Source organism: Toxorhynchites rutilus, chromosome 1 (assembly GCF_029784135.1).
Source record: "Toxorhynchites rutilus septentrionalis strain SRP chromosome 1, ASM2978413v1, whole genome shotgun sequence".
In the NCBI taxonomy this organism is placed as follows: domain Eukaryota; kingdom Metazoa; phylum Arthropoda; class Insecta; order Diptera; family Culicidae; genus Toxorhynchites; species Toxorhynchites rutilus.
Window position 1 is genome coordinate 40,624,299 of NC_073744.1, and position 22,324 is coordinate 40,646,622.

Genomic DNA, 22,324 nt, shown 5'->3' on the forward strand with positions numbered 1-22,324 from the left:
TTGTCAGTCACTCGGTTGCGAGTAAACGCCAAGCGATCCTAAGAAATACGAATATACCCATATTAAGAATTTTGACATTTGATTTGCATGTATGGAGTTACTCCCAACGGACTACCTCAATGTTTTTGGTTACTCGCCCGTTTACCCGTTACATGCCAATCAAATGTCAAATTTCATGATATGGGTCGTTTGTAATTCTTCGGATCGTTTGACGTTTACTAACAACCGAGTAACTGATAACGTATAAACCTGGTTTTGCTGCCGTTACTTGCACGATTTTTTGTGAGTGTGAGCAGAACAGAATCAAAAACGTGAAAAAGTCCTGTGAGAACAATATTCAGTGAGAACAATAGTCAGAAGGTTAAATTAGCATGGAAAAAACGGAAAATAAAACAGAAAATGTTAGTTAGTTAGTTAGTTAGTTAGTTTTATTCAATTGTATGAAAGAATTTTCAGCTATATTGTTAATTTCGCTCATATTATTTTTTTTTCAAATCAAGTTGCGGGCCGCAGGATGTGGAAGATCTGGAAGACATCGGCAACTTCATGTTTTACGGTATCAAATTAATTTCAATGAATTCAAAATCGATTCTTGTCGGATTTGCGCAAGTCCACTTTTTTAGTGTTTGCTTATTCAATCACCATGCAACTGATGCTTTGGCTTCAAGGATAAATTCAAAGTTTTCTTGTCTTTTCCCCAATTCAAGGCATGGAAGCTGGTTGTGAAAAAATATCAGCGGGATGCTGTTTTTCACGATCATATCTACAATGCTCTTCTTGAGCTATGGAGAAAGTAGAGAGCTTCGGTTGATCAACACACAACGGTTCGGATGTGAATAGGAAAATTATCTCGAAATAAAATTTTGTTTATTGAGCTCAATATTTTGAATCTATTGGATCATTTAATTGGAGGTCCTAATACGGTGAAATTTCTTCCGACTCCGACTCCTTGATTCCTACTCCGACTATCACTGCTCCAAACCGTATTGCGAACAGTTGAGTTTGTTGGACACATCCACGTCCGAAAGTCCCGGATTCGCTTTGACTGTTGTCTTCGTGGCGTTCTGACTTAGTTTCCGGTCCACTGTACCGCTTTGACGCTTGATGATGGAAGCTCCCGGAAAACAAAAAAAAAGTTCTTTGAACATTTTAGCACTGCACAGACGATGGTTTTGGTCGTTTTTTTCGGAGTTCTTGCACGGGATTTTGAAAGTCGCTGAACTTGTGAACAAACTGCTGTCAAAGATTCTAGAACCGACCACTAGAAGCGCCGGAGTGGACAAAAAAAATGGACCGATTCTAAGTTTTCAGCGCTTTATAGATCCCCTAGTCGACTGCTCACTTTTTGGGTAGTTTCATTGTCAACTTTTCATTTGTTTTGCAATTCAAGGAGCTGATATACCTTGATTTTACTCCACATTCCCCGCGATTACACTGAAAATCTGAGAAGTTGTTTGATTTTTGAACACATACAAAACAGTCACTGTTCAAAAAATACTGAATAATGTTAGCAATTGCTTACGTAGCCGAGCTGTATCAGCAACTTAACGGTAGAGCATGTCATGATGTGTTATCAGGTTTTTACATGTCACGGCATTTGGAGGCTTCCCATCATTTCGAAACAATATAACTTCAACTTTTTTACACGGATCGGACTTGGAAATAGTAGGAGAAAAGGGGGGAATTTGGACCACCTAAGCAAATCGCCTAATATTTCCAAACCAATACGGTCTAAATAAAAAATATCACATTGTATACTGAGCTACACTTGTTTTCTCTCAATGAATAATGTTTAATCATTATATGAAGCTTCAATCTACCACATACATCATAAAACAAAAGAGATGATTTTTGGACATTAAAATTTGATGCGGGGTGATTTGGAACGTCTGTGGGGTGATTTGGTCCAGTGCGTGTTTCATCGAAAAAAAAACAAAACATGTTTATGTATAATATTTTGGGATAATGTTACAATCAGTAACAATGTTTTGGGATCGACACCAGGTGTCTTGGCCAGATTCCAGACCCGAAAAGTGTGATTGACACCATCTCGAATTCTGCATGAATCTTTTCAATGTTGGTCGAGCTTTTTCAAACACTTTTGATGATTTTGAAGAAAAACCGTTCTCGATGGCCTGCGTTGCTCTTCCAAGCTCCTCCTTCTTCCAATGTTGTCTGTCCATCCTCTTTTTGTCATTCAGCGGCATCTGTAATCAATTAGACCAAAGAAAAGTCTCAAACCTGTAGGACCAATTCACCCCACAGAAACGTGTCCATGTCACCCCATACAACACGCAAAAATTAAAATGCAATTAATTTCATTTATTGTTATCAAACTTACAGTTTCGCTACATCAAATTGTTCCTCTTCTGTAGGTGAACAACAATTTACTGCACAATACACGAAAAGTTTGTTTAATTAGCGGGAAAAACCTTAAAACCACTATCGGAAAACTCACATTTTTTGACGATCAAAGTGCTTGTTTATGCTACCGTTTCCCTCTACTTGTGAAGTTTTACCAAAGTTTTTGACAAAGAACTACGTTTTTCATTAAGGGTGTCAAATCAGAAAACAGGTCACGTTTTTAATGAAATAAAGTTAACGTTAATAACTATTTTTGCCGCGAACGGATTTTGGCGATTTACATACCAAACGAATCGGAAATTCCCTAAGATTTGTTTGATATGCTATACATTACAATCCCAAAGTCTATATATGGTTTAAATTGATGAAAATTGGAAGCATTCCCATTTCCCCATACATTTGTTCTGTCCATTTGTGTGCTTTCACGAACAGAGCTATCAATAACGAGCAACTTGTAAAGTAAGTGAAAAAAGTCTCCGTGAACAAAGGAAAAGAAGAAGAATGAAGGGGAATATTTGCCTAGAGTATAAACAGTGGATCTCGCTGAGGAAAACTTTCATTCTTCGTGGGGAAATCGACTGAACAACATCGTTGCTGGGCGAGGGATCGAAAAACTTTCTCAATGCAATGGGGGTGGAGGAGTAAAAGTATGGATTAAGTAAAATTTTCCAAGGGCCTTTTTGAAGGTTAGTGACGAATGAACTGAAGAAGTTTAAAGTCTCAAGCAAGGAAGGAAGGCAAACTTTCAGTATCGTTCTGTATTCAAAGCAATGAATATCGCTTGTTCTTCCTTGTTTTGCGTCATCACATGTCTTCGTTTCGGATTGAGCTGTGTACGCGACTAGTGATCACCGATTTTTGAAATTTATCGTTCATCCACTATTCAAATACTGTTTAGCAGTTGATTATTCAATACGATTACTCGCTCCAAATATTAGATCAATCGATTAATCGGCATACTGAGAGAAGTAATTAATTAGACTAATATTTCTCATTTGTTAGAAAGCCATCTGGAATCAATCATTGCATCGAATTGCCGCCATTGCATTAAGGTTCTGTGTTACACAATTGTGTGGGGAATCATTAAGCTAGACTATCGTCAGCTCACCAAGAAAATAAATGCCCTGGAATTTTATCAGTGATTTGGTTTCGCATAACGGTGGGAAAACTCTCTTCCCAAAGGATGACAGCTAAGCTACTCTAGACTGGCAATATCAACAGAAAGGGCTTTTGCTGAGAAGAACGCAAAACGGAGATAAGTGTGTGTGTATTTAGTTGCTTCAAGCCATCGATATATGGATATCTGTATGCGTACGTGCGTGCTTCACAACCCGTACGTAAAAATACTGCATCTTTGCTACTCTGAAACCTCATCTGTATCTGCTCCCGTGTGTATTGTAACCCTGTAACGATGCAACAATCGCCTAATTCTTCAATGATATATATACTATTGTTTGGTGTTTCAAATTATGCAGTCGTAATGATAAAAATAAACAAGGAGGGGAGATAGCGATAGGAAAATATTTACGCTAAAGCATTGTAATGAATCTCTGCTGAGGCAAATATTCAGCTTTTTTCCAACCAGTTAACATTGTTTGTTTTCTGTCATCAATGCATTGAACTGACGCTATTGTGAAGCAGGTGTTAAGGTTGTGAACCAAAAAATTATTTGGGGAATATCAAGTTATTCAATAAGTTATATTAAGTTATTAATTTATTTGGGCTCGCGTGCCATTCGCAAAACTGCTTTCAACTAGGATTGCATTTGATAGAGTTTATTTCATTTATTTAGTCACCAAGAAAGTAAATGGCGTTCTGAGATTTTGTATGTGATTTGGTTTCGCTTGCCAGTAGCAAAACTTTCTCCATTAAGGATGACAGCCACGCTTATCTCGTGCATGTATTGTTCTACGAGCACTACGAATCATCAAACAATTATCGTCAAATGATTCTACAATAAAAAAAAATATTTGAGGGCGACCAAACTGGTAGAATGGTTATTTCAAAATTTTCTTAGCATTATAAAATAATATCCGCAGTTATAAACAAGCGACTTGAATTAAACTACAGCGTAGTTCTACGTCAACAATGCGGTCGTGTCTCGAACACAACCTCCTATAATTTTTTACTTTAGGTACATACGGTTCAACATTAGAAGGAAATGACATTATAAAAAATCCAAGTTGAGCCGTAATTTTTGTGCTAAAGGGGTGGTCCAAATCACCGCATACGACCAAATCTCCCCGTGTGACCCTACTTGGTATATTCGGGTGTATGTATTTAGTTTTCTGGATACTTTTTTTTTCTGTTCGTAAAGATTGTAGACTCGAATTTCGTAATCAATGTTTCGGGCATAATCTTGTTGATCTCTATGAATGATTAGTCGAAAAACCACAACGAAGTTGTATTCTCCAGTCTCATCAACCTTTGGGAGGCTCATCAACGGATCTGCCACACAACTCAGCCACAATGGAGACAAAATTGTCCTCGCCAATTTTGCCCAAAAACATTCCTTCTTCCAGCGCCGTCCCGTGACCAGGTATATCTTCAGCATATATCGCAGAATATCGCCAAAGATAGGATTTTCTTCTCTGCACCGCACTTTTTTTTCTCCACTGGGAAAAATAATGTATGAACACGCGAGGAGTAGAAGCACAGGGACGCTATACATGGAGACCTCTGCAATTGTTCCGGTACGTCCCCATCCCCGTCGATATCAAATACACACATGCACACAATCATGTGCGCTATCGCTATTGTTTGTCTATTCCCATCATCGTCGATCCTCGTTCAATGAGTGATGACGGAATTTCTGCGAAACGTAACACACAACTCGTTTCCATCCTTATTTTCTTTGGGTGCTTGGGGGCGGCAGGAAGGGTGGCATTTATGGATTTGGCTGAGTATTGAGGTTCGACGGGAAAGAATGTGATGACTGTTTGAATAAAGGATGATGTTTTTGAAAGGTAAACACATTCGCAACTGTGGTACATAGCGTGAGATCGACAAAAAGCACACCTTTTCCCAACGCTCGAGGGTGACTTGAACAGGTGTTAGCGAAGTGTGGTAAATAGAAGGTGGCCGACGAAGGTAATGATACCACACAAGGCCGCACACAATTTAAAAGCCTGCTTTCGAACGCAGAAGGTAACTTTTGTATCCGTGTGACAGGAAAGCGGGTGTGGGGACCAGGCTGGCAACCGTTCAATGACGTGCGATTTTTTGACATCCACCGATGGGGATGCCTATATGCTTTTGGGGGAGTCGCTGGTATTCATGCAATGGCGTTATTGATAAGCGGTAATCGAATTGGATTTGATTTAATGGATGGGTAATGAATTAAGGTTCGGTCAGAAATGTGTCAAAAGTAGAGAAATTTGTAAATTTTGTGAGGTGTCAAGCTTTCCGCCAGATTTCCGTTGCTGCTGATAAAATACAATGTGAACGTTAGCTCTTACGAAAGGCCAACTTTGTAGCCCATTTCGGACTCACGAAATTTCATTACCACATTGTGGTAATTGAGACCGACAGCAAGTTACTTCCCTGGTCGCCTTGTGGAAGAAAATTCGTACCGCTCCGAAACCGCAGAATTTTCGATGCATATTGTCTTAATTTGATTCGCGCAGGGAAAAGTCAAAGATAGAAGTTTTCCGGGACGGAAAAGAAACTTTTTAAGTTAATGTTGAACTTTGGCTTTTACGTTAGTATTTACCACTTTTTGTTCCGGTTTGCGTGGTTTTGGGGATTCAGCAGTAATAGGCCTTCTGAGGGGAAGTGGGACACTGTTTGCATTTTATGCTGATAAACATCATGATGAGTGAGCGGTGGGAGGATCCTGTAATCTACTATTTAACTGATTGACATTCTTGTTTGCAAGTATTCATTGTCATAGGATGGTTTAAATATTATAGAATAGCATGTAGAAGGGTTTCCCATCAACAGAAATTTGAAATTCATAATGCAACTATACGAATCAACCACCTGTCCATTTTACCCCCACTGTCCGTCTTACCCGCGGCTACCCTACAAAAAATCACGTAATTTCGAGTAAATCGCTTTAAAAAGTCGCGTAATTTCGAGAGAAAATTGCCCCGTCATCGGAACATGTTCGTTACAACCACACTTGCATGTGCATTCGCAGGATTTCTGTGTCTGTGGCTGTGTCAAATCGCGTAGCTTCAGGAAAATCGCGTAATTTGGAGCAAATCGTGTAATTTTAAGAGAATCTCAGTATGCATATCAGAGAAATGCTATTCGGAATCTCGTTAATTTCCAACGCTCGCTTGGAAAGCGGCTGCGCAACCATTTAGCCATTAACTCTTCTCCAGGGTTGCCACATTTAATTCTGTAAAATTTTCTGAAAAAATCTGTACGTCTGTATTTTTAGCCAAAATCTGTATCGTTAAGGAGTTAAGGGGTAGAAAAATGAAAATAAAGGTTTGTTTACTTTGAACTTATTTTTCTTATTTATGGGTTGTTAAAGTCGTGTCAATAGGAAAGTTTTTCGCCTCTGAATTGAACGATGTTTTTACATGGTATTGTTGTACTTTGCGTTTAAATTTTTCTTCAACTTCATTTTTGACGCTCCTACTTCCGCCGATACATAGTTGTTTGTTCTCAAAATAGAGTCCATAATTGTGGGAACCAACCGATTTCCGGAATTTGTTTTGTAAATCAAAAATATTCGCTCAACACATACTGATGAATCTCATCAAATGTGTGTCTTTTTTTCCAATTCATTTATTTGTATGGCTCAATCGCATAAGCGTTGCGGAGCCGCGAAACATGTCTTACAAACGACCAATGGATACAAAAATTTCTCATCACGCCTTTGACATCCAACAGCTGGGACCAAGTTATATCCGAGTCAATCAATTTTTGACCCATAATATTCGGCTTGAGTAGCCTAAACTCGTAATCCAGGCCTTGTCTATTACCTGTTTAAACGAATTGAGGAAATTTTGGCATCAAATCATTAAGGTTTGGTAGCTTGAAGAAATTTTGAGGGTTTATCAAGGCTGCAACTATGTTTCACCAATGCAAAGTCACGACAAATCGATTTGAAGATCAACTTCCTAGCTGCACCCAATCTTTTTTCAGCTTCTTGTGCATCGATACCAACTCAAATATCCTCAAGCTTCTTCAGAAAGTCTTCAAAACCTTTCACACCAAGGTCAGCATCAACGAATAGTTGCACGTAACTCTCCAAACATAAGTTACCCAACATGATCAACAATAACAGTCTTCTCTCATTATAAAGTTCGCAAAATTGAGAAATTTCTGATTGAAAGGAGCGATTGACATTATTGATGAGCGGTAGAACATAGTTTAGGAACAATATAATCGGTTTAGTCATAGGGTCGTATAAATGATTCAATATACGATTGGCGGATTGATTATGGTCATACATAACATGGAAAGAAAAAATAGTTTAAGCTTTTCAAATCGCTCATGATTTCGCTTAATAACTGCCTCTATCAAAAGCTATCTCATTGCGCTGCGTCCAAATTTTTTATAAATCAAGGTATCTATGTATGCACAATAATAAATATAATATTTAAAATTGAATTTCAAAAAAATCTGTAAATTCTGTATTTTTGCTGAAAATTTGTAATTCTGTATATACAGATTCTGTATCTGAAATTTGACAAAAAATCAGTAAAATATGAAATATTCGAACTCGGAAAACACCCGAATTCTCTCTGAATTCGTTATATCATGTACCAGAGCTGCGGCAGGTTGTAGATAGAGGATGCAAGGCCACTTCTTCAACATCAGGGTAGACGAACTGGAAGCTGCCACCCTCGATGAATGCTGGAACATCTTAAAAGTAAAGGGTGTGTCACATCAAATTGCATCACGGAAAAAACGCTGTAGAAATTTGCCCAGTAGACCGATCCTTTTGAAAATTTTAGACAGTAAAATAAAATCTATTAAACAACTTTTGGCATTTTCTTTTTATTCATACTTCGAGCCCAAGCCCGTATGCTCGCACCTTCCTCTTTACCCCGTCCATAAGGTTCTGAAATCTATTTTCTCTTGAAGTCCGCCTCCTATTTGACAACTTTTGGGTTCTTCCGGAGGGCCTGCTCTATAATCGCCCAATATTTCTCTATTGGGCGAAGCTCCGGCGCGTTGGGAGGGTTCATTTTCTTTGGCACGTAGGTGACCCCGTTTGCTTCGTACCACTCCAACACGTCCTTTGAATAGTGGCACGAAGCGACTCCGGCCAGAAGATGGTCGGGCCCTCGTGCTGCTTCAATAGTGGTAGTAAGCGCTTCTGTATGCACTCCTTAAGGTAAACCTGCCCGTTTACCGTGCCGGTCATCACGAAGGGGGCGCTCCGCTTTCCGCAAGAGCAGATCGCTTGTCACATCATGTACTTTTTGGCAAACTTGGATAGTTTCTGCTTGCGAATCTCCTCCGGAACGCTGAATTTGTCCTCTGCGGAGAAGAACAACAGGCCCGGCAGCTGACGAAAGTCCGCTTTCACGTAGGTTTCGTCGTCCATTACCAGGAAATGCGGCTTCGTCAGCATTTCGGTGTACAGCTTCCGGGCTCGCGTCTTCCCCACCATGTTTTGCCTTTCGTCACGGTTAGGAGCCTTCTGAACCTTGTATGTACGCAGGCCCTCCCGCTGCTTGGTCCGCTGGACGAATGAACTTGACAAATTCAGCTTATTGGCGACATCCTGGACCGAACTTCTCGGATCACGTCTAAACTGCTTAACTACGCGCTTGTGATCTTTTTCACTGACGGAGCATCCATTTTTGCCGTTCTTCACCTTCCGGTCGATGGTTAGGTTCTCGAAGTATCGTTTTAGAACTCTGCTAACCGTGGATTGGACGATTCCCAGCATCTTACCGATGTCCCGATTTGACAACTCCGGATTCTCGAAATGAGTGCACAGGATTAATTCACGACGCTCTTTTTTGTTCGACGACATTTTTCCAAATTTACGAAAAATTGACAGTGAAGCATGGCCAACGTGATCTATACACTCTTATCTGATTATAGGCGAAAGCTGAAGATATAATTCCTGAAAAACACCCTTTAGTCATTTGCAGCACAGCAGGGACCGTCATCGGGTGTGAACAACGAGGACAACGGAACGAATGGTTTGACGACGAGTGTCGAGCGCTCCTAAACGAGAAGGATACAGCACGCGCAGCCATGCTGCAACGAGCGACTCGACAAAACGTGGAACGATACAGACTGAAGCGAAGGTAGTGAACAGGAACAAGGAAGGAGGCACCTCGACGAACGAACGCGAGGTGATCGAATGGTGGAGGCAGCACTACGATGAACACCTAAACAGCGCGCAGACAGGAGATCAAGACGGTGTTGATGAGGACTACACCGGTACTGACTACACCTTTACTGTATCCATCATATTACTTCTCTACTCCCATTGCCTTGAGAAAGGCATTCGATCCCTCGCCGCCCAGCTCGCCCAGCAACGATGTTGTTCAGTCGATTTCCTCACGAACAATGAACGTTTGCCTCAGCGAGATCCACTTTTTATACTCTAGGCAAATATTCCCCTTCGTTCTTTTTCTTTTACTTTGTTCACGGAGACATCTTACGATTTCTCCTTCGTTACTCGTCGATAAGTTGCTCGTTATTGACAGCTCTGTTCGGGAAAGCACACAAACGGACAGAACAAATGTATGAGGAAATGGGAATGCTTCCAATTTTCATCAATTAAATCCATATACAGACTATGGGATTGTAATGTATAGCATATCAAACAAATCTTAGGGAATTTCCGATTCGTTTGGTATGTAAATCGCCAAAATCCGTTTGCGGCAAAAATAGTTATTAACGTTAACTTTATTTCATAAAAACGTGACCTGTTTTCTGATTTGGCACCCTTAATGAGTTCTACGTCAAAAATTCAAATAGTGACCAGTAGATGTCGCTTCGCGGAAAAAAGTCGGCGAAGAGAATAAAGCCTCCTTGTTGTTTTGTACCACTTAATAAGCACGAAACTAGCGGGAAGCAAAAATGCAGAACAACGGCAAGCAAATTCACGGCACAAATGTAACTTTTCAAACACAGAGCACCAATAGTCGATATCAACAAGATTTTAAGAAGATATAAATAACACGTAAACAGCGATGGAAATCACGATCGTAAAACAACACTTGTTTGATGAACACTCAGGAAAAAAAGCTTGTTTACCGGATCGAAACCCTATCAAGAGCTTACGAGGAGTGAACATAAGAAAAGTAAAAAAAAAGTTTCTCTATCTGGTTCTATAGTTATGAAACATTTGAATTCTAGTTTTTTTTTATGTTTCGCGCCTAAACACAACAATAAAGTTCAAATGGTCTGTCTTAAAAATGAAGATAGTTATTGTGTTCTACACTATATACTCCAATACAACCGACTTCTTACATATCTCTGGAACAGTGTTTGCCAAATGATCTATTCAATGAAAAAATCGCTTTCGTTCGTTGAAATATGATCATACACAAATCATTTCCCCCAGCGGCATCCTTTTGTTGTTACGTACTGCAAATCACGACACGAAAGAGAACGAAACAACTCTTCATCGGATCGCACTTCATGATACACCGACACGCAAGCAGAACCATCATATACGCTTTTGGTGTAGAAAGTTTATTTTCTTCTTTGACTCTAAAGACGCGTCCACATTACGCCGAGCGGCCTTGGCCGCCCGGTAAAGCCGAGTAAATGTGGACGTACCACCCGGGCTTGCCGACGTGCCGAAAACCGACTCGAAACAAACCGAACCCAATCCGAAACAAGTGGGTCCGGTTCGAGAAAGTCGAACCAAAACAAAACGAAGTAAATTAGCGTTGACGACATTGTGCTTCGTGTGTTCGTGACGGCTTCGTACATCCGATGAGGCTTCGGCATCGTTCACCCGATGTGGCGTCCACATTACATAATGAACCGAATATGCCGCCTGGTACAGGCCAATCGGCATCATTCGGCATAATGTGGACGCGCCTTAACATATGCATATCGACCTCTCCATGCATCATGAAACAGCAGGATCGTACGAACTACGCAAAGCGAATGATTCATATTCAGCTAATATAGCAGATCCTGATTTTTAAGTCTCAGAGAGTGCAAACTATATGAGGGGCTTAGAATAAAAGGGGTGTAAGTGATTTGATCGATTTCTCTACATCGACTCTTTCTTTTGGTCATAGCTTAGCTGCAAATACACTCCCAGCTGTATTTGACAATGTGGAAGATAAGTCAGAACCTCACCTATCAGATTCTATAGCAATCTTAAATTGGAACGTTTTTGCAATTGAGCTATTAACTAAAGAAAAAGTTGATGAAGAGAAATCGATCAAGTCACTTACACCCCTTGCATTCTAAGCCCCTCATATGATTATTTAGCTCGATAGAGGCCAAGGGAAGGGTAGACAGATCATATTTTCCATTTCTAACGCCGCTGTCCCTTGAAATGTGTATATTCATATAGACCGCAAAGTTTTACTGGTAACCCCGCTCTCTTTTCACAAGCTCTCCGCAAATGGCGACCGAATGATGACGTATTTTTCTTGTATCATTTATTGCTTTGCACTTGTCTGTGCAGTGGGTTTCGCTATAGTAGAGCGGGACGATATATGCGGTTCAAACTTGTATGCAGGCTTTGAAAATGGTTTGCGGTGTTTGATACAGCTCGAATATGCAAACAACAGTCTTCGTTCCTCTCTTGGTTTAATCATGTAATGTTACACAAGTGATTACTGTCATTCATACAAGTATCTGAATGATTCTCTCATATTTGGTTATATGTTCGTGAGAGGTTACTTGAATGACACATTGTATATCATTCGATTTGGTTCGAAATCCAAACACTGCTCTGGAAACTCAGAAAAATTAGGTGGTTCTATAGTTATGGAACGCAGTGTAATCGGGGGTCCAAGAAAATTTGGTTTGCGTCAGGATTGAAAATTTTACCAGAGTATTCCTGATTGGTATCCATCTCATCATAGCTTTCAGTTTACTCTTTCATCAATAAGCAGTAGATAAGCTTGAAGTGTAGTATAAAAAATTGGGTATACCACAATAGTTCAAAATAATGGACGCAATCGCTCACACCCAACAGGGGAAAAACATGGCTCATTGTTATTTTACGTTGATGAGTCATTTAAAAATAACTTAATAAAAAATAGATGGGTTATATCTATGATATAACCGCAAGGTTGACGTGGAACTATCTTAGCTTAGCAATCATTTGTTTATATTGATTAAATTTTTTATTGAATGAAACAATTTCAGCATTCAATATATTTGCTTTGTGAGTAAAAAGATTAAATAAAGGCCATGTAAGGTCAATTCATGCATTGTGCAAATGCTAATTGATTGACAATCGTTTTACGTTTGGTATGATGCATAGGACAAAATATGTGAACAGAAGAATCATCAAACGATTATTTTATTTTACATTTCCCTCTGAATTTTGCATCTCTCAAGTGTACGTACTTCTCGAACCGCGAATTCGTTTGATTTGATGAACTTCAGGCACTCAGTTTCGATTTTGATATGTACGACGAACACAACATTTTGCCTAATCATCAAATGGTATGCGTAGAAACTCAGTAAGCAGAAGATATGCAGACATATCCTCCAATGCAATCTTGAATAACCAAGCCAAGCGTTGTGTCCTTATCCGCCTTTGTAATTCGTGTTAGGAAAACACTTTTCGGAGTGCAAAAAAACTAGAAGTGGGTTATATATGTGATATAACCGCAAGGTGGACGTAGGACTGCCGTTGTCTTAGCATTCAATAAATAACAAATATATTTTATCTTTCGAATAAGGTGATTATCATACCACTTCATTGAGCCGTAAAAAAATTATTAACGCTCAAATGATGAAACGACTCCTCTTCGGAAATACCAAGCGCCAATAACATTGCAACACGGCAACGCTCGTCAACACCCTTCGCGTGCAAATGAAGAGGCTCTGAAAAATCTGAAGTTTGAATTAAATCCACCAGTTCCCCGTTTTCTCTCGACCTTGCGCTTTGCGATTTTCTTTTTCTTCTACTCAAGACCTCTCACGTCCTAGATTCGAGAAAAATCGGAAGATTTATCAGTGAAGGTATAAAAAAACTTGTAACACGTTGGGAGAAATAGACGGTGACTATTCACCTTTAAGCATTACACATAGTTGGAAACATTTGTTTTGAAGGTTTAGATTTTTTTTTAGCCCGTCTTGCTATTTGCTTTTGTTCGTTTTCTACAAGCGTGTATGTACATTACTTATCAGTCTATACTCGTATGCTATTGAAAAAATCCTTCTACGGTCGAATTTCAACAATGAGTGGAAATATTATACAAAATGTTTGAAAGTGTGGATGTCCGCTGTTCCATGGCACCCAATTTCTGTGCCATTTTTGTTTGGCACGGCACGGCCCCTGTACGCAGTGGCCAAATAAGAAATGATACTCTTGGTCGCGATTGCCTAACCTAATCGATTTTGCAAATGCGAAAACGAATCCACTCGCTCGGGCGCATTTGTAAGCGAGATATTTACCATGACCTCTTCACGCAGTGGTAAAATGGGAACTATTGCTCTTGGTTGCGACTGCATCACGGGACACCCAATGTGAATACAAATCCATTCGCTCCGACGCATTCGCAAGCCAACTATTTATCATGATTGTATCACGCAACACCTAACCGATGCACTTCCATGACCTCTACACGCAGTGCCATCATAAATACTGATGCTCTTGGTTGCGATTGCATCACGGGACACCCAATCGATTTTTCAAATGTATGCGAAAACGAATCCATTCGCTCTAACGGATTTCCATGACCTCTCCACGCAGTGGCAAAATAGAAATTGATGCTCTTGGTCTCTTGGTCTCAATTGCATCACGGGGATCTAATGCGCAAATCTTTCTTTGCTCGAGCTTTGCTTTGCGATGACGGTTTCTCTAGTTGCTTTGATTTTGCGTCCGTGTTCGGGAACACATTCCGATCACCACAAAAACAATCATCATCAATGAGCTAGATTGTTATGACTTCAATAGCCTGTTTTCAACGCAATTGTAAAGCTATTGAAACAAGTTTTCGGGTCAATAATTAATAATCATATAACTCGTGGACATTTTGTCTTTCGAATGAAATGATTATCATACCACTCCGTTCAGTCGGAAAAGAGGTATTAACGTTCAAAACCTTGCAGTCCAGCGTCACTCTTTCGTTTTCCAAACTTTGAACTTACACCCCAGTACAGAAATGGAAGACGTAGTCCTGCGTCAAAACATGCGGATGTAGAAGTACACCCGGCTTGCATGAATCAACAACTTCAGCTTCTACTTTGTATACTACAGAGGCTTTAAACTTGAAAGTTCATTGGGCTCTAGTGTCTGCACGATTTTCCCAGGTTCCTAAGTTTAGAAGACCGTGTTAAGGAAACATTGTAGTCTGCACAAAGGCAAGCGAGTACAAAAGTACTCGCAGTATTCATTTATTTGCAGAGCCGATTTTCCCAGACACCTTGGTTTTGAAGTCTGTGTCAGGCAAACACATTTCAGTCGGAACAAGAATACCCTCGACTTTCATGTATTTGTAATGCCGATTTCTCCGACGCTGCCTGGCTTTGAAGTCTGTGTTAGGGAACACATTTCGGTGCGAACAAAAGTTCCCATACTTTCATGTATTTGGAACATAAAATTTCCTCATGGCTGCTTGGTTTTGATGCCGATTCCCCCATGGCTGCTTGATTTTGATGACTGTGTTGGGGAAACCGTAAATCGGGCCGATCAAAACGAGGCAGTTAGAGCGATTAGATAACGCTTCGCATTTCACAGTTATTCAATTGTTTAGTTAAAGGAAAACAACATTTTATTAATTGCGATAGATGCTTAGAAAGATCCCCTATCAATTGATGCAAACATCTTTCCGATTCAGTAAGAAATGTTCGAGTCATAAGCATTCGGAATCTTTCATTTTTTCCTGCATGTTCTGTGTTTAGGTTTTCATTTTACCCCCCATATACTCCGGTTAGACGTAGTCCCATGTCAAAAATCTTTTTCAATAGCACTGTAACTTGATTACTCTAGAAACCCCAGTAGTTTTCATATGCGCTTACATTCCATCTGAATATGTGGAGCTTGCGGTGGACTTGTAGGTGGAAAGTGATTTTTTAATGCCGGTCGCTGTAGGTAATGTATGTACGGTAATATTGAATCTGTGCTGTCGATGTCATTCCGAGCCGAGAAAATATGGGAAAACAAAAGTGAAATACAGTGGAAAATGTGGAAAATTGATTTTTCGTGTTTCAATATTCTACAGCATCGTCAAAGAAATGGCATTTGTACACTGTGAGAAGAAGTTGTAACTTTGATATGTGATATCTTGAAAAATGACAGTTTTGACAGAACGAAGTGTTCTACTTATTTCGGAAAAAACTCGATGTCCCTGAGGAATTTAGAACAGGAAGTTTGTTTTCAGTTTTATACCATCAGCAACAACAATGCCGCAGAAGGTTAACCAAGCATTCGCATAACATTTTCCCACAATCGAGGCAGCGCATCTCCCGATGCGCTTCCCCCAAATTAGGTCATGAAAAATAATGTTACATACGTTAGGACTTAATTGATGTTATGACGAGAGCATTCCGCGCGCACGAGAGCGAGAGTTTGAAGTCATCACGCTTCTGCTCGCGTGCATCCATGCCATACTGCTGTTCGGGTTGAGTTTTCCCTCCTTTCACGTCTCATCCGGCGGAAGCTCTCTGTCTCGGAGATGAAGCGCTTCTCAGTGCGCGCGCCTCCCCCCATCTCGGGTGTTTGACTCTCGGGAAGAGAAAATCTCCGCAGATTTTTCCAAATTTTCACTCTTTCTCCGCTCTCCCTGTAGCCGTGTTGAGTTCAGGACATCGGCATGCTCTCCGGTTGGCCAGAAGCAGCAGCAGAAGCCACACGGTTCGACGTCGCCACCGATGCTCTCTAGTCGTGTGTTGTAGACGGTCGCGCTCTTCGCTTCAGTTTGTTTGAACATCATCATCATCTAAGGCCACCTCGGAGACCTGCTGCTCAGCACCATCATAGAAGCGCATCAGAGGAAGAACAAAAAGTGTTGGGGCAAGCCAGGAGCAAGATAACCTAGCTTTTTTCGTTGCTTGCTTGCGCTGCATCCCGTAAACTCCACATGTGCGGAGTGTGTGTGTGAGTCTGTGTGGCGGGTTCTGCCAACCACCGGAGGAAAAAGTGGAGTAAAATGTGAAACCGAAACGAAGTTACCGAGTATAGTTACAAATATTACCCAGTGCGAGTGAAAATCCTGACAGGCAGACGTGTGTACATGAGTGAGCAAAACCTGAATACTTGTACGTATCCTGCCCTTTGATAGAAGAAGAAGAAGAAGTAGAAAAACGGAGCAAATCTTTGCTCTTCCATACATATTAATCTAGTATAGATAATTGATAGTTTTTAAAGTGAACGTAAACAGAGGCATTCGAAGAGTGAAGAGTGTGTGTGAACGTGAGAGCTAAGCCCACCCCCCCACTGTTTGGTTAGTGAATATAGTCGGAAAACGGGAACACCGCATTCCACTTTGGGTGGCGTGAAGGAAAACGAAATGGGAAACCCATGATTGTGATTACGGTGATGCAGGGACATCCGCCGATCCCGGTTGTAATATTGCAGAAAGGATTTCCCGACGGATTCCGCTAATATTGAGGATTACCTGCCGCAGAAAGCAAACAAACGCTATCCATCGTGTCAGCGGAAATACACGGGAGCCGACGGAACGAGTACAATGTGAGTAGTATGATAAATCAAGATCAACATCATCTGGAAATACGACTACTAGCGGTACTGTAAGAGTCGGGTGTTTGTTTTTCAAGCTGTACCGTAGAAAAATCGATTTTCCCCCTTCAACTCCAACACACGGTAGGGGTGAAAACGAAAACACTTAGCATCCTTGCATCCGTCGGAACATTTATAGGTCACGGGAAGCTTTAACAGTGATGAAGTGCATTCCTGGTGGGGCCCCGAGCAGTCGATGTCCAGGCTGTTGACGTAATTGACAACATTGTTGCGAACTCGACTGAAGATTGTACCACTCGCGTTGCTACTTTTATCGAATCATCCGTTGTAGACCTTACAGCGTTTACCCAAGTTCGATATGTGATGACCCGAACGAAAAGACCATCAATAACACACCGACACATGTTATGAAAAAAATAATAACAAAACACCCGAATACAACGGAAATTCTTGTCCGCTGACGAGGACAAGGCTGGTTTTGAAATCTGGTTTCCCAAAATAAATTGCTTGGGTGCTGACTTGCGGAAAAGTAGCGGGAATCGAGTGGGAACGTGCCGCCGCCACCGCCGTCGTTAGTGACAGCTTAATATTTTTGCGATGATGTGTAAGATGCGTTGCCGAGAGGTCCCGGCGCATTGTTTTCTTGTGGTAATGAACCAAACATGGTTTGCATCCTGCTGGTGGGCGCCCTTTTACCATGGCGTCAGAGGGATGGTTGTGGTGTGGTTCACCCCACTGCAGAGGTGATCCAGAGGGAGGGCTCAGGCCTTCCATTCCGCTGTGTTTTTGATGTTATTAGTTCACGTGGTGTAGTTCACACGACGAGAGCGGATTATTCGTTTTTCCTGGACCCGTCGGAATGTGCCACCGTTGTTTCACAACGATATTGTTGTGGCAGTGGCAGCGGGCGATGAGATGAAAGCGATAGGGACCGTTTGCTGGATGGGGGTGTCGCTGCAATGCAGTGAAGCTGGAAAATTCCGTAGCCACAGCAGCGGCGGTGGCGTGTTGCGACCGAAAGGTCTCCGTATGTTCGCGACGTGAACTCCAATATTAATACGTTTGGGTGGGGGAGGAAAATTCCATTCATGGTAGCCGTCGGAGGTCTCGTTCCTCGGCGATACGGTTGTTTTTCCATAGTTTACGAGGGTCATGCACGTTCGCGTCTAACCACACATCGTGAAATGATTCACCGGAGGTCGGTTTTTGGTAGGTGCCGTTCGGTATAGTTATTGGTGCGGAACGACACTTTCCCTAGGGGGTATTTTCCGACAGATCATCCCTATCAGTGCTCCATTTGAATGGTTTTGACGGTTCCAAAATTGCTTCTGCTGGCGATCTATGCTGTCAAGCCAACAATTTCCAAGGTTTGTCTTTTTTCCTGTCAGGCTCTACTGATCAAATGATATCTGGACGGTGGGGTGTACGATGCGAAGTATCGCAGTGTAACAGCTGCGCAGTTCACTATCACTGCCTCTAGTCTTGCTGGTTAATATTTTTCAGAAGTGAGCCGATTGCTTTAAGACCTTCACATTAGAGTTAAAAGATATTTTCGATTTTCGGTTTTTACCGACAATGTTGATCCAAAAGTGATAAAGGCAACTTTTACATTGGTTGGAAAAGTGTTGGAATTTGCGGGAATTGATCATTTTTAAATCTTGCCTGAATAGATTGTACTGCTTTCTCGTAAAGTTGACACGATTGCACAGCATATGAGCGCAATCTGTCGTACAGTTTGTTTATATTGCCCTATTAATAAATTCATGCCATTTTTCTAACATTCTAACATTTTTCACGTTGATGCTGGTTTTATTGATTTATTTAACAAAACAGCCCACCTTGGACGTTCAGAAACTTTTCTCGATTTCCGGACTATTTGATACACAACTACAGGGTTTTCCAACTTTAAATTCCGAAAGTAAATTAAAATTAAACACACTTAGAATTCGAATTTCGATGAAACTTTTATTTCAAATTAAAGTTTGGTTTATGTCATTATGTGTGAAATACAACATCATTCAAATGTCCAACTAGGGCTTCCTCGCACACCTTGATCCGGAAAAGGTAATTTTCGATGACTTTTCGGCACATATGGGGCGGTATCTCGGTCATAACTTCACGAATGTTGTCTTTCAAATGTTCAACAGTTTGCGGAGAGTTGGCATAGACACGGTCTTTCGCATAACCCCACAAAAAAAAGTCTAGTGGGTTCAAATCGCATGATCTGGACGACCAATTGGCATCACCAAAACGCGAAATTATGCGTCCCTCAAATTTCGTTCGCAATATGGCCATGTTCGGTCGTGTTGTGTGGCACGTGGCGCCGTCCTGCTGAAACCACATGTCATCCGTATCCATATCTTCAATTTGTGGCAAAAAAAATCGGTCAACATGCGGCCATAGCGCTCACCATTCACAGTTACCGTCTCGCCGTCCTCATTTTCAAAGAAATACGGCCCGATGACTCCACCAGACCATAATGCGCACCAAACAGTGACTTTTGGCGGATGCAATGACCTCTCAACAATCACGTGTGGATTTTCTGAGCCCCATATACGGAAATTTTGGGTGTTCACATAGCCACCGAGCTCGAAATGTGCCTCATCGCTGAAGAAAATTTGATGCGAAAATTCAGCATTTTGCCTCTGTTGTTCGTTCACCCAATCGACGTATGCCCGACGCATTCCATGGTCACCACGCTCTAATTTTTGTACCAGTTGGACTTTATATGGATGTAGGTGCAAGTCCAAATGCAAAATTCGCCATAATGATGTGTTTGACAAGCCCAATTGCTGAGCACGCCGTGGAATCGAAACATTCGGGTCATCCTCCACACTGGCAGCAACAGCAACAATATTTTCGGCCGAACGCACATTACGATGATGCACAGGTTTCACAATATCCGCTACGGATCCAGTTTGTTCGAATTTACGCACTACATTAGCGATTGTGTGCTCTGTAGGCCGTCCATGACGACCAAAATCCGTAATGCTCGAAAAACATTTGCCGGTTTTTCATCATTTTTATAGTATAATTTAACAAAATTAACACGTTGTGCGATGCGAAAACGATCCATATTGTAAAATGGCAGACATTCAACTAACGATATGACGCTTTGGTTGACAGCTATGTCAAACGGTTGTCAGCGCAGGGCTGTATACTTTCGGAAGCCCGAAATGGAAAACCCTGTACTAAGGTAATTTTGTAGAATGGTTTGTTAACTATTACTCTTTCAAGTAATTAACAAGTTTTGACATTTTTGTTAGATTTTGGTTACTCTGTCACATGACTTTTTTTTATGTGTGCAAATATACGTTGACAAAAATAAAAACCCACCCCTAAAAAATAATGTCAAAATCATTCAAAACCTTTGAATGACCCTTCGCTTTGTCATGGATTTGTATTGAATTTAGAAATGGTGAATTTAATGAATATTACGATATTTAGTTTAAAGGAAATGTGAAGGAATTATATGCAAGTTTATGTATGTGTTTTTTCACAATGGAGTAAAGTGAACGGCAAAATACTCATTTGTCAGTTTAGCTTCGTTAGGTCCTTAATGCGATTTCATATTTCGGAATATAATTTCCATTGCTAAGAAGAAATGGAAAGTCTCATCATTCACTATGCAGATGGCAGAGTTGTAAGCTCTAGCTCGTAAATATGAAAACAGAGATGGTTGATACCATCCAGGTTGTGTTTTGCTGACTACCAATTGTTACACTGCCGACATGTTCTCTCCCACTGACTTATTTTGATGCTGTAAAGAGCTACGAATTTTGTTCTGTTCTTTCTAGGAAAGTTTTCGCTTCATCGACGGTGTACTAATAGTCGAATTCAATATTCATGTCATCCACATTATCACTAAAATGAATGAAAATGAAGCTGAAATTCGATATGATGTCGATGCTGCTTCACTGTCCATAAATTTCTGGGCTGAACATTCTTCTCGCTGTTTTGATAGCAAGTCCATCAATCCAACAAGATGTTCTTGTGTATCGGCTGTACTTATTTTCCAAAAGTCTTTGGGTTTGTAAACATGTTTCCGAGCAAATTTCAACCGTTTCAGTATATTTTTCTTGCTGACTGATTAATTTGACTGATACTTTTGGAGATTTCTTCACTTTCCGGATGATTCGTTGATCGGTCCGGATATAGGTCTTCCGACGACGGGTTTCTCCGGGTCTGTCAGCAAGTAAACCGTAGGTTTTGTGCTTGTGCTCAATTTCACGGACTGCAGTCATCGTCAATATTTATACAGTTTTCACCAGGGATCGTTATTGTCATAGTCAACTAAGGATAGTAAGCGGACTATGAAGAAATTCCCCGTCATTTTCAGTTAGAAATGACTTTTGGCTTCTTCACGCAGTTTCTCCGTCAACATGACTCAATAGACAGTAGGGCGTTTATTCGCTATCTTCCTATACCGACTCGACTATACCTTTCATTCTTCCCCGTCAAATGGACTTCATTGCATTTTGAAGTGACTCCCCTCAAAATTAATTCTTTTCTCTCTCTCATGTATCACGTATGCACATTCTTAGGAAAAAATGGTTTGTTTGGATTTTTCGGTAAATATTACCAATGATTAGTTAATTTTTGCAATACGAATTATTCGTACATATTACGCGATAACACTGATAAACAAACGTCAAACCGGACAATATAACCCAGTATAAGCCGTCGGTCCAACGTTGGTTTAACATATACTCTAAACATGTTATGTTAACCCAACCTTTATGTATGTTTTGTTATTGATTTATTTAGGATAAACTAAGTTTTTGTATGCAGTTTTAGTCATTTATTGAACTATCTAAAATGCGATATTAACAACATTACATTGCATACTTGTGACATGGCTTTTGCAGCTCCCGACATCTGATCCTGCTTCGATTGAGTCTGATCCGCGGCTACAAATTAGGAAAAAATACACTATGATTACTACAAACAGCTACGATAGATGATAGACAATTCTCACCATTATTCTCTCCCAGAACCAACATGTAAATACTTATCAGCCAAACAAATTCGGGAAATACCACGAAACTGACGAAACCCAGGAGACATTAAGTGAGACCAGCCCTATGCCCCGTTGCCACATTGAGTTGGAGCGCAGTACATTTTCTTTGCGGTTGCCAGTAATGACAATCGTCAGAGTTACCGATACCGTGTAGTAAAATGTAC

General features: G+C 40.7%; 1 protein-coding gene across 5 annotated transcripts in view; it reads left to right on the forward strand.

Moving 5' to 3' along the window:
• The first annotated feature begins 16,285 nt into the window (after positions 1 to 16,285).
• LOC129762268 (serine-rich adhesin for platelets) overlaps positions 16,286 to 22,324 on the forward strand; it is a 481,936-nt gene continuing 475,897 nt past the window's right edge. For all 5 annotated transcript variants that reach the window (XM_055760379.1, XM_055760383.1, XM_055760380.1 and 2 more), the window contains exon 1: positions 16,286 to 17,131. The gene's annotated coding sequence lies outside the window, so the exon portion shown is untranslated. The remainder of the gene's footprint in view (positions 17,132 to 22,324) is intronic.